This window comes from Cetorhinus maximus, chromosome 1, assembly GCF_964194155.1.
Source record: "Cetorhinus maximus chromosome 1, sCetMax3.hap1.1, whole genome shotgun sequence".
NCBI lineage: Eukaryota > Metazoa > Chordata > Chondrichthyes > Lamniformes > Cetorhinidae > Cetorhinus > Cetorhinus maximus.
Genome location: NC_135879.1, coordinates 142,687,371 through 142,700,562, shown reverse-complemented (window position 1 = coordinate 142,700,562; position 13,192 = coordinate 142,687,371).

Sequence of the window (13,192 nt, the reverse complement as noted above, 5' to 3'; positions counted from 1 at the left end):
TAAAGTGTTAACTGGTTCCGGAGTTTCCAAGGATGATGTTGCTTTTGTTGTTGTAGTCGTTGTTTCGGAGGGTAACACAATGTAGATAAAAAGGAATTGGCCGCCTGCTTTACACCCTTACTGATTTTCATTTCAGCTAACTTCATACTATTGGCTGTATTGCTCAAAATCAACTTCATCCTTTCCATATTTATTCACTTAAATATTTGCTATAGCAAGTATTCAGTGAAGTAAGATTAACTGAAAATATTATTGTGCAAAATCCATCTGTGTAATCATGACAAAAAGATGTCATTAAATTGTTTTACGTTATGCTATAAAAAGGAATGAATGTATCATTATTTTTATTTGAAACTAGATAATCGTTTTTTACTGCAAACCTAAACTACTGTGTACCACAGGGATAGTGATAGAGAGGGGAAACACATTGCCCAGGAAATTCCTCGGGGTTACTCCTGCTCCATCACTGTTACTTTACCACAAAAACTTCTTTATTGCACATCTGGCCAAGTAACACCAATGGAATGGGAGCAGTTCCAAGTAATTTCCAAGCCATTGTTTGTTAAATGTACAGGGAGCACATGAACATAGAGTCAGGTTTCAATCTACTTGTGCTGAGTTCGCAGAAAAAAGTCAGAAGACATCCTTGCCCGAACTGCTGTTCCATTTTATTCAGCATGTCCCATTACATTCATTGTAGGCCAAGTTCTTAACAAGTGCATGATATATTTTGCTAAAATAGTGCAGCATCGTACTCCAAGGACAGGATTTTACGTTCGTTGGGCGGGCATGCGCCCAGCCCAATCAGGCACATAATCACATGCGATGATGTCAGGCGAGCGCCCCAATGTCATCGCGCACTCTTGCGATCTTTTGGCCGGCGGGCGCACACAAGAGGCGGCAGCGCGCCTGCTGACAATCAAGAGGCCTATTAAGGCCCTTAACCAATTAATTAATTTGTATTTTTTGCTGCCTGTCCAACCTTACGGTTGGCAGGTGGGCGAATCGGCCAGGCAGCCTTCGCATTTTTTCGAAACCTCATCCACGGGCAGAATGAGGTTTCTAACGGCAAGTAAAAAAACGCAAAAAAGCTTTTTCCACTTCATTTTAAACATATCCCTCTTCATGTGACTGAGTTGCATGTGGGGACATGTTTATATCATCTATTGAAGCTTTATTTTCCTTTGTCCAAATCTTCAGCTTCCTGAGGCAGCTCTGTGTCCTCAGGGAGCTGTCAATGCACGCTTCCCTGCGCCCAGGCTCGCCCTTTATAACCATTTATAGATGTTCAAGAAGGCAGCTCGCCACTACCTTCTCAAGGGCAATTAGGGATGGGCAATAAATGCTGGCCCAGCCAGCGATGCCCACATCCTGTGAATGAATAAAAAAACATATTTCACATCAACTATCATGTCATCCTAAAGTTTTCTCCACCCAGACTGACCCTGCTTACTTCTCACTTCTTTCAAGGAGGATGGGACTAGGACTACTTGATCATTAGCCAGCTGGCTGCTCAGAGTTTGAACATTTATATAGAGGACACCAAGTACCAGGAGCTCCACCCAAATGACATGGTGAGCAGAACAAAATATATACCTCCATTGAGCTTGACTTCAGAGATGCTGCTACTCCAGCCAGACAAATCTCCTGGACAGCTCAGAGCAGCAAAGTCAGAAGCTTCAGAGCAGAAAGGCTGCATTACTGGGCAATGAGAGACACAGGAACAACAGGAGTTACTGAAGAGAATACACAATGGTTTCACATCCTCTCAAAAAAAAAGTAGTACCTGGCTATTTAGCTCAATTCTGGAGCACTAGAATCATATATTTCATCCTACTGAAGACTTTAATGTGATTCAGATAATCAAATAGGTCCTTTTTCCACATAATAGGGGAGAAAATTGATTTGCATTCAAAATGAGTGATAGGTTAGGCCCTGCCAGCCTGAGGCTCGATATAGACTCTGCATCAGACTCAACTAAATGGAAGCATTGAACTGTGATACCAAACAATGCCCAACTGCTGCCCACTGGTTGGAGCCTGGGAATTCGGTCAGTTCCAATGCCGAGGGTACGTTTTGCGACAGGGTCCTAGAATTGACACAAGACCAGGATTCAAGTAGTAGTGCAGCAGCAGCCTTGTGCCCGCTCAACTAATTTACAGGCCTGTTTAAATATGGCATCATGCAGGCCTTGGGTATCAAAGGCTGCTCAATATTACACATGCTCTTGCTAGACCTGTACAGGATGTTGGTGAGAACACATTTGGAGCACTGTGCAGTATTAGTCTCCACATTTAAGAAAGGATATATTTACATTGAGGAGGTACAGGAAAGGGTCACTAAATTGGTCCCTGGGAGGAGGGGGTTGTTCTATGAGATGCTGAGTAAACTGGATCTTCTTTCTCTGGAGCTTAGAAGAATAAGAGGTGATCTCCTTGAAATGTACAAGATTCAGAAGGGGCTTGGTAGGGTAGATACTGAGACATTGTTTCCACTGATCAGAAAATCTAAAACACAGAGGCACGGTCTCAGGATAAGGGACCAGTCATTTAGGGCTGAGATGAGGAAAAATTTCTTCACTCAAAGGATTGTGAATCTTTGGAATTCTCTGTCAAGGAGGGTTGTGAATATTCCATCATTGAATACATTGAAGGTTGGGATAGACAGATTTACGGTCTGCCAGGGAACAAAGGGATATGGGAAATGGGCAGGGAAATGGAGTTGAAGCCCAAGATCAGCCATGATCATATTGAATGGCAGAGCAGGCTTAACAGGCCATATGGTCTAGTCCTGCTCCTATTCCATGCGTTCTTGTGTTCTTGCTCTGTAAACCGCTGGCAGACTCCTTCATAATTTTTAATTGTACAAAGCGGTACATTTTTTGTGTTCAACTCATGGACTGTAATTTGCCAGTGCAGAAGGCCCATTCGTTGTAGAGTCTGCTCGAATTTCATTACACTAATATTGATGCGTTAAAATGCTTTGTGTTCTATAATGATCAGCCAATTCGTTTCTCCAGATTACAGATTATGTGGTGCAGACGGAAATCTGCCCCAATCCACTTTGCTTAGTCTGAACTTTGTAAAATGGAAGGAATTTACAGAAACCCACCCCCCACCCCACCCCCACCCCCACCTCCCCACCCCCAACATTCAGGAAAAAATGTCAACTTTCCAAACATCTGCTTGATGTTAATGCAATTTCCAAAGTTTGACTTCCACTGAGCAGAACTCCTGTAAATCACAGACAGCTCATAGACACTGCTACACAATCAGGAGAAGCTCTTAACCACATTTGTTTTACAATAGTTGTTGACATACAGGCTGTTGTTCATGATCCTGACAACATTATCCTCAGTCAACATCCTGATTAAATAATAAGAATGAGTCAAAGCTTTATTTCATGGACAGAAGTTTTACCTCGGCGGGTGGGCAGACGAGCGTCCCGACATCAATGCGCAGTCACGTTATATTTTGGTCGGCGGGCACACATGGGAGTCAGCAGCGCGCCCCCAGACAATTAAGAGGCCTATTAAGGCCATTAAAAAGGTAGTTAACTTAAACTTTTCACTGCCCATCCAACCTTATGGTCGGTTGGCAGGCAAAAAGGCGAAGCAGCCTTTGCACTTTTCAGGAAACCTCATCCACAGGCAGGATGAGTTTTCCAACAGCAAATACAAATAAAATAAAATATTTTACACTTCATTTATAACATGCCCCCTCTTGTGACAGGGTCACGTGAGGGGATATGTTTTATAACATCTTTAAAATCTTTATTTTTTTGGAAAACTTTTCATCTCCCTGAGGCAGCACCCCCCCCCAACCTCCCCACAGGCAGCGCTCAGCACTGCCACTTGTGTTTCACACTGGGCTGCCCTTAATTGGCCCGCCAGCGTGCATTCGCGGTCCAGCCCCGATTGCAGGCCACGGTCGGCATCACAACTGCTCCCACCAAGCCCGCCCGACAACGGCAAAATTCTGCCCCATGTTTTCATCAATATAGTTCTCACAGTTTTATAATATGTTTATATATATACTTTATATACTTTTAATTGAGCTTTAGTTGGCCCACAACAAAAGGATAACAAGGCTTTAAATGCTTTGCTGAACAGATTTGAAAATAGTAACTGCAATTTTGGATTTAAGCTGTGGCGAGAGGTTTGTCTGTTGCTACCCGGCCTTGCTGAAACGCCCTGAAGCACTGAAGTGTCTGTTTAGACAGCTGTACACTAACCCTGTTAGAGTCATCTGAGTGAAATAAACTAATCCTTTGTGATATTCGGACAAGATTTCTGTCAGCTCTGACCCTCACGGTGAGACTGACTAAGTCACTAGCTGCTGATAAAGTTGTAGTTAGGTTGTGGCCATTCTGGAGATATTTGTCAGTTGTGTTTTGAATGTGACAGATACTTTTTATAGCACTTAACTTTTATAACTGTAATTTTCTAAGTGTTGATAAGCATTTTTGAAGCTTTTGTAACCCCAAAAATCATAGCTGCCTTGCTGTTACTTCATCAGCGTAAGATTGAAATTGTTGAAATATGATTTTATTTTCTTCTAATTGACTCTATGCAGCAACTTGTTAGCGCTGTGTACTGAGCGCTAACTTTCTCTCTCTGATCTCTATGCTTCTCGTTTGCTGTCAGCTGTGCTATGGCTTTAACAGTAACAGAGAGAGAAACCGAGTTAACGGGCTAGATTGTCACTACCGAGGCAGGTAGCTCAAGCTGGGAAATTTCCTGGCTCAGCAGACTCACCTCAGTTTAAAGTGCCCGGTCACACACAGTTTGCTCCCCAGGGGTGGTGGGCAGGTGCGAGATAGAGTCAGGCCCACTGACCCAGAAGCAGCTCCTAGGTGACCACACGGGCGGGCGAGTGCTGAGGTGGTCTGATTAGAAGGCCCGCTTCAACTCTCTAGGACTTTGTCCCAGTTGTTTTAAATGTTGTTAGGTCCTCTAGCCCTCATTCTTCACACTGCACCCCCCCCAACTCCCACCCACTTTCCATAGCCTTTCATGCCCTCCATGCCAATTCAATGCCAACTTATGCCCCTTACCCATCTCCATGGCCCTTCATACACTCCACGCCAACTCGTTGCCAACTCACAGTTTCAACCATGGGCAAACCTCAGGAGTCATGTGGGTATGAAATAAAATAAACTTATAAAAATCTGTAAGAGCTCTCACTCTACAAACCTGCTAGTGAGAACAACTCCCATTCATGAAGCCCACTCAAACTATTTAAATCTAAAATAGTTAATCTCTTACAAAAACAAACTCTATTCATATCCCACATCAAAAAAGCTAATCCTTTAATACTCTTTAAGCTATCAATCAAAATGTGAACTCAGAACCCTCTGCTGAGATAATTGTAGCTTTTGAAAGTCAGCCAAACTGGCATAATGACATAATAGTAGCTTTTAGGGAATTGTCAACAAATACTGCATGAACATATGCTACACCAGCTGGCCTGTCAATCAAATAAATCCAGCAAAGGATTTTTTAACAATCACTGACAGCTGCAGCCAGTTTTTTTCTACAGTTTAAAGAGCGGGAGGTTTAAAAAAAAACTTCAGATCATGAGAGTTAAACAGACCTTATATGCCCTTCAAGAACATTTATATCTCCTCCATGAATTCGTGACCCCCACACTGTGGGTTAAAGCACTTGCAACCAGCATCTGTTTGAACTCAGCATTGAGTTCAAATGGCCCTGCTGAGTTTGGGTTTCTCTCACATGTGAAGCAAACCCAGCCCTCCTTTCCCCTATTGGCAAAAATGGGATCTGTCAGAAATGTGGGCAGGTCTTCGGCATCTGGGTCCCACCTGCTAGTTTTAAAGGTCTGCGGAATTGGAAAATCCAGCCCAACATTTCAGGTCAAGGACCTTTCTTCAGAACTCAGGTGAAAATAACCCTTGATTGGATGGTGCTGGAGGTATTAGAAATGCTTCCTTCATATCCCAGCAGTGCTGTCATATTAATGCAGCATCAGAAAGAGAAGTGGCATCAGGAGAAAGATTTCAGTGTCTGAATTTTGCAGTATTTAGATATTCCACTGTGATAGGATAGGCTAGTTTATAGGATAGGCTAGTTTATAGGATAGGCTAGTTTATAGGATAGGCTAGTTTATAGCATAGGCAAGTTTATAGCATAGGCTAGTTTATAGCATAGGCTAGTTTATAGCATAGGCTAGTTTATAGTATAGGCCAGTTTATAGGATAGGCTAGTTTATAGGATAGGCTAGTTTATAGGACAGGCTAGTTTACAGCATAGGCTAGTTTATAGCATAGGCTAGTTTATAGGATAGGCTAGTTTATAGCATAGGCTAGTTTATAGGATAGGCTAGTTTATATGACAGGCTAGTTTATAGCATAGGCTAGTTTATAGCATAGGCTAGTTTATATCATAGGCTAGTTTATTGGATAGGCTAGTTTATAGGATAGACTAGTTTATAGCATAGACTAGTTTATAGCATAGGCTAGTTTATCGCATAGGCTAGTTTGTAGGATAGGCTAGTTTATAGCATAGGCTAGTTTCTAGGATAGGCTAGGTTATAGCATAGGCTAGTTTATTGGATAGGCTAGTTTATAGCATAGGCTAGTTTATTGGATAGGCTAGTTTATAGCATAGGCTAGTTTATAGGACAGGCTAGTTTATAGCATAGGCTAGTTTATAGCATGGGCTAGTTTATTGGATAGGCTAGTTTATAGCATAGGCTAGTTTATAGGATAGGCTAGTTTATAGGATAGGCTAGTTTATAGCATAGGCTAGTTTATAGGATAGGCTAGTTTATAGGATAGGCTAGTTTATAGCATAGGCTAGTTTATAGGACAGGCTAGTTTATAGCATAGGCTAGTTTATAGGATAGGCTAGTTTATAGGATAGGCTAGTTTATAGCATAGGCTAGTTTATAGGATAGGCTAGTTTATAGGATAGGCTAGTTTATAGCATAGGCTAGTTTATAGGATAGGCTAGTTTATAGGATAGGCAAGTCCATAGCATAGGCTAGTTTATAGGATAGGCTAGTTTATAGCATAGGCTAGTTTATAGCATAGGCTAGTTTATAGGATAGGCTAGTTTATAGCATAGGCTAGTTTATAGCATAGGCTAGTTTATAGGATAGGCTAGTTTATAGGATAGACTAGTTTATAGCATAGGCTAGTTTATAGCATAGGCTAGTTTATAGGATAGACTAGTTTACAGCATAGGCTAGTTTATAGCATAGGCTAGTTTATAGGATAGGCTAGTTATAGCATAGGCAAGTTTATAGCATAGGCTAGTTTATAGGATAGGCTAGTTTATAGCATAGACTAGTTTATAGGATAGACTAGTTTATAGCATAGGCTAGTTTATAGCATAGGCTAGTTTATAGGATAGGCTAGTTATAGCATAGGCAAGTTTATAGCATAGGCTAGTTTATAGCATAGGCTAGTTTATAGCATAGGCTAGTTTATAGGATAGGCTAGTTATAGCATAGGCAAGTTTATAGCATAGGCTAGTTTATAGGATAGGCTAGTTTATAGCATAGGCTAGTTTATAGGATAGACTAGTTTATAGCATAGGCTAGTTTATAGCATAGGCTAGTTTATAGCATAGACTAGTTTATAGGATAGGCTAGTTATAGCATAGGCAAGTTTATAGCATAGGCTAGTTTATAGGATAGGCTAGTTTATAGCATAGGCTAGTTTATAGGATAGGCTAGTTTATAGCATAGGCAAGTTTATAGGATGGGCTAGTTTATAGCATAGGCTAGTTTATAGGAAAGACTAGTTTATAGTATAGGCTAGTTTATAGCATAGGCTAGTTTATAGGATAGGCTAGTTTATAGCACAGGCTAGTTTATAGCATAGACTAGTTTATAGGATAGGCTAGTTTATAGCATATAGCTAGTTTATAGGATAGGCTAGTTTATAGGATAAGCTAGTTTATAGCATTGCCTAGTTTATAGCATAGGCTAGTTTATAGGATAGGCTAGTTTATAGCATAGGCTAGTTTATAGGATAGGCTAGTTTATAGGATAAGCTAGTTTATAGCATTGCCTAGTTTATAGCATAGGCTAGTTTGTAGGATAGGCTAGTTTATAGGATAGGCTAGTTTATAGGATAGGCTAGTTTATAGGATAGGCTAGTTTATTGCATAGGCTAGTTTATAGCATAGGCTAGTTTATAGCATAGGCTAGTTTATAGGATAGGCTAGTTTATAGGATAGGCTAGTGTATAGGATAGGCTAGTTTATAGGATAGGCTAGTGTATAGCATAGGCTATTTTGTAGGATAGGCTAGTTTATAGGATGGGCTAGTTTATAGCATAGGCTAGTTTATAGGATAGGCTAGTTTATAGGATAGGCTAGTGTATAGCATAGGCTATTTTGTAGGATAGGCTAGTTTATAGGATGGGCTAGTTTATAGCATAGGCTAGTTTATAAGATAGGCTAGTTTATAGCATAGGCTAGTTTATAGCACAGGCTAGTTTATATCATAGGGTAGTTTATAGATTCGCTACTTACTGCAATTGGGCAACTTGACAGCAAACTTCTTTTTAAAAATACCAGTTGATAAAGTAGTCGGAGGAGTTTGTTGACCAGAATTTCCTTTACTTGTACTTCCAAAACATTCTTTTCATTCACTGGGCCCACTCAGAACTTGATTGAGAAACTTTCCAAAGCACACTTTGGGTAACACCTATTTTGGCAATCGTTAGCTGTGTGTAATATACCTCTTCCCAATGGACGCACAGTTGGTGAAGGCTTACCACTGAAATGGATTATGTTAACTCGGGATTGTTCATTGGGAGTTGTCACTAATTAGCTCTCACTCCTGGATTCCAGGTTTAAGAACCAGAGTGCTGACAAGAGGAGTGGAGAAAACCTCTCTCAATATAATGTTGGATAATATTTTATTTTCAAATGGTATACTAATGCTCAGTGGGTCACAGCTGTAATCACGTAGATCATCTACAATCAATTCATGATTTTTCTTGAATATACTTTCTTGGATTTTCCCATACCTTTCAACAGCTATAATAATTTCAGGAATTAAAATCCTGGGTTACAGCCAGTGAGAAACCTAAGACATGTGAAAATCTTTGTCCCCATAGAGTGGTAAATAGCAGCAGTGGCAAATGCTGACTCATCTCTGCCGATAATAAAATCTGCCACACACTAATCAGAAATTCCTCCCATCCCCATCTAAATACAATCTGCCTAATAAAAGGTTGCTAAAATTCCTCAAGTTAGTTGTTTATTTAACTAGTGTTTTGAAGGTATACATTGCAGTGAAGCCTGTTCATATTGTGATTTTCAGGGGCATACAATTGTATTTGGGACAAATGATGGTAAGGCTGATCCTCAGAGCTAATGTAAAAATGGGCAATAATAAATTTACAGCCCATTTTACACCAATAGAAAACAGTGGCGTGTAAACTGTGCTATCTACTGCCAAAGACCTATATCCCCAAAATGCCCTAAGCATCACGGACATAAAATTGAATTGGTGAACCAGGCCCAGCTGTCCATAAACAAGATGCTGTGGTGGTCTGTATATAAGAGGGGGGGCATCAGAGGCTCTTTATTTTATATGGATCAACTGATGGCCATCTTGATACTGAGTCAGAAGGTTGTGACTGAAGCACATAAATAAAGTATTAAGGGAGTGCTGCATTGTTGAAGGTGCAATCCTTTAGGTGAGATGGCTCCCTGAAACTTCCCCCTCCATTATTTTAATTAAATCTAAAAATAAAATATAATTTCACTGAAATGCATAAATGTAATCATTGCTAATATCACAGTGAGTGATTTCAAAGCAACTTAACGGGCAGTAAATGCTGAGAAATTGAGAAATGGAGGTCACAGAAGTAAGGCTATCCCTTAGCTCCATTCAAAATCTGTTCAGCCAGTCTCAGCAGGCTTAACAGCTCTAGTGGTTTGGGTAGGTTTTATTTTTGCAGAAGTTGAACTACTTACCACAATATTTGCAAAAGATCTTCTGTGGGTTAAAATAAACTCATTCATTCTATACACATCATGAATTCTTTCTTGGATTATATAAGAAAGCAAATGTCCACTGTCTGTTATGTGAGAGAAAGGCAAAATAGTATAATGAGACACACACACACACACACACACACACACACAGTCAGCACATTCACTCAGTACCACAGTCCTGCACCATACAATGTGTAACAGGTTCACACTGACTCTTTTATTTCAGCTAAAATTTGTTAGATCGTGATGATAAGTGAACATGATTGAGCGTCTGTCTGTAAAACCTTTCCTACTTAAAGGGCAAGAAAAGAAAGAGCTGGTGTCTATATAGCAACTTTCATGACCTCAGGACATCCCAAAACACTTTATAGTCATTGTTGCAATTCAGGAAGACATTGGAGGAAAATGGGACTGCATGAAAATCAGGAACATTACTTCATGAGTAGCTGAGCCAATACGGTATATTTTATATTATTTGTAGTCAAAATTATCCCCACTTAGCCCATGTCACTCAGATATGTCCCATATGATCACTTGTTGTTAACTGTTACTGTTGTCATTTCTGTCATTTTAACAATGATCACACTGCAAACATCTTGGGGAGAATTTTCTCCCCATCGTGCGGTCTGGGCAGGAGCAGGTGCGCAGCCAATCGCCACCCGCGATCGGCTGTGTGCCGCCATTTTACATGGGCGGGCCAATTAAGGCCCACCCAGCGTGACACGCACCTGGAAGCGCTCAGCCCTCCCTTTGTGGGCAGGGGAAGGTGGGAGGCGCATGCGCGCGAAAGAGCGCAGGAATCTCTCTGAGGCACGGTTCTTCCTTAGGGAGATTAATCTGATTGTGTAAACTTGAAATAAAGAATAAGAAAAATTATTCAGACATGTCCCCTCATGTGACAGTGTCACATGAGCTGGAACGTGTCTCTGAATTTTATTTAAAAATTTTATTAAAGTTATAAAGCCTTCATGAAACCTCATCCCACCCGTGGATGAGGTTCCATGAAAAATGCGAAGGCCGCCTGGGCTCTTCGCCTGCCCGCCAACCTTAAGGTTGGACGGGCAGCCCTTACAAGTGCCTCAATTAGTTGATTAATGGCCTTAATAGGCCTTTGACAGTTCAGCAGGCACGCAGCTGACTCCGGTGCACGCCCGCCGAACTGAAGATCGGAATGACGCGTGGTGACGTCGGGATGCACACCCGACATCACTGCGCGTCATTTTATGCATCAGCGTGCGGGGCCCGCCCCCGCATGGCTGACCAGAAGATTCAGGCCCTTGGTGTAAATTTTCCACACCAATGAAATGAATATTGGGTGGCTTCTAAAACAGCAATTTGCTCTGCCTGTTCACCCACGCGTTGAAGGTTTACCCCCTTATCAATAGAATGTTCAAAAGAGGTTGTCTCCATTCCCCATATGAGAACCTACTAATCTAAGTTATTTCAAAAACATGTCCTTGAAAAGAACCGTCATTTCAAAACATTGATTTATCTTTACAATTGTTGACTGAGCTACTGTGCCTTCATGTAATCATACTGCCATCAAGTGGCTGAACTCAATAGCTCAGTTTGACCAGATGAAAGCAAAACTTTTCTAAGAACAATCCGTGACCTGGAAGTTCCTGAAATCTTGTGCCGAAACAATGATGTAAGTATGGCACAATACTGATTTTTACCATTAAAGATCAAGGAATTTCCAGAGCAAATGACTTAAACCCAATTTTACATTATACCCAAGTTTCCTTGATTCTATGCAACCTTCTCTGAAGCCATCCTGCTGTTCCTTAACTCCAGTCCCATGCAGAAACCCATCTCACACGAATTTCCTGAATTTACAGCAGTTTTGAATGTGCTGTAAATTTATGCCTAAAATATTAGGAGCAACAGCTCCTAAAGTCACATTTCTAGAGTTTTTTTGGCAAGTGTTAAAAGCATTTCTGTTTATTTCTCCTTGCTGAGATCTAACATATATTTTCTGTATCTTTGAGGCAGTCTTAATGACACCAGAATGATTTTCATTAAAAATTGAAAAACTTCCAAGATTGCATTTTTTACACATGCTGTGCCTAATGTGCACAAATGGTGGTTTGATGGTTTCAAACTTTAATCTTCATGCATGCAAGGGTCTTGAATAACCATTGTGTAAGTTTGGAAATTTGTTTGGGCCCTTTTTGTTTATGCTGATTTTCACTTTCTTTACACTGGTTTTATGTTCTGGTGTACACTTGTGAAAGTCTCAGGAAATTCAGGTGAGAAAATACAGGAAGAGTGGCATAAATTTCAATTGCCGGACAAGCAATTTCAAGAAATTTTGGGCCATTAATGCTTCACTTGGATCAATTTTCTCCATTTTATTGCAGTTCTCCCTTGAGAACCCTGTGGTGCTCTGATAGATGCATTTATTTATGCCTGCCATTAATACGAGTTTAACAATGTCTAATAATGTCTGGGAGGAATGCTGCCAACTGTCCTTTACTCCCTCAGGAAGAGGCAGTGCTATCACTAAACACTCAATACTATCGCCCAGCTATGAACTAACACAAATTACTTACAATAGTTGTGGCTCAATATCGCTTGAGGCTGGACCTTCCCAATTGAAGCCCTTTGCTCTGCTGCTGTGACTATCAATGACATTAGGTGAAGATATATGAAGATTGGGTTGTGATACACACTACACTGAAACATCCTGCCACTCAATCTCCAGGTTCACACAGAAAGCATAGACACCAAAGGGTTGGGTTAGGTACCTAGCAAGAATCAATGCTTATAGGAGAGCACAAAAGGGGAGAAAAAAGAAACTTTGGGGCCAACAAATTGACCACCTTCTACAGCCAGACACAATATTTGGATTGAATTCCAATTTTCAAAAAAAATTTTGAAGTGATTTGTGTCAAGGTGTATTGAAACGTCACTGAAAATATTTGTCAGACCTTTTCCATCAGTGATAGTATTCCTTTTAAGAACATATTGTATCATTTTATCAATTTTCAACTCCCCAGTGACCTAAGGAGACTGTGCACTTTTGGCCTCTAGTCTTCATCATTAACAGGTCAGAATCATATTACAAAAGCCTTGAAATGTGTTTAATATTCTGGTCACAAAACTTGGGAAGAGGATTCTGTATCATATTTCATGGCAATTATTGTCATTCCTGGGATTCCTCCCTGAGGAAATGCCTCTGCTGGCTTGAATTCCCCCTTCTATCCATAAACA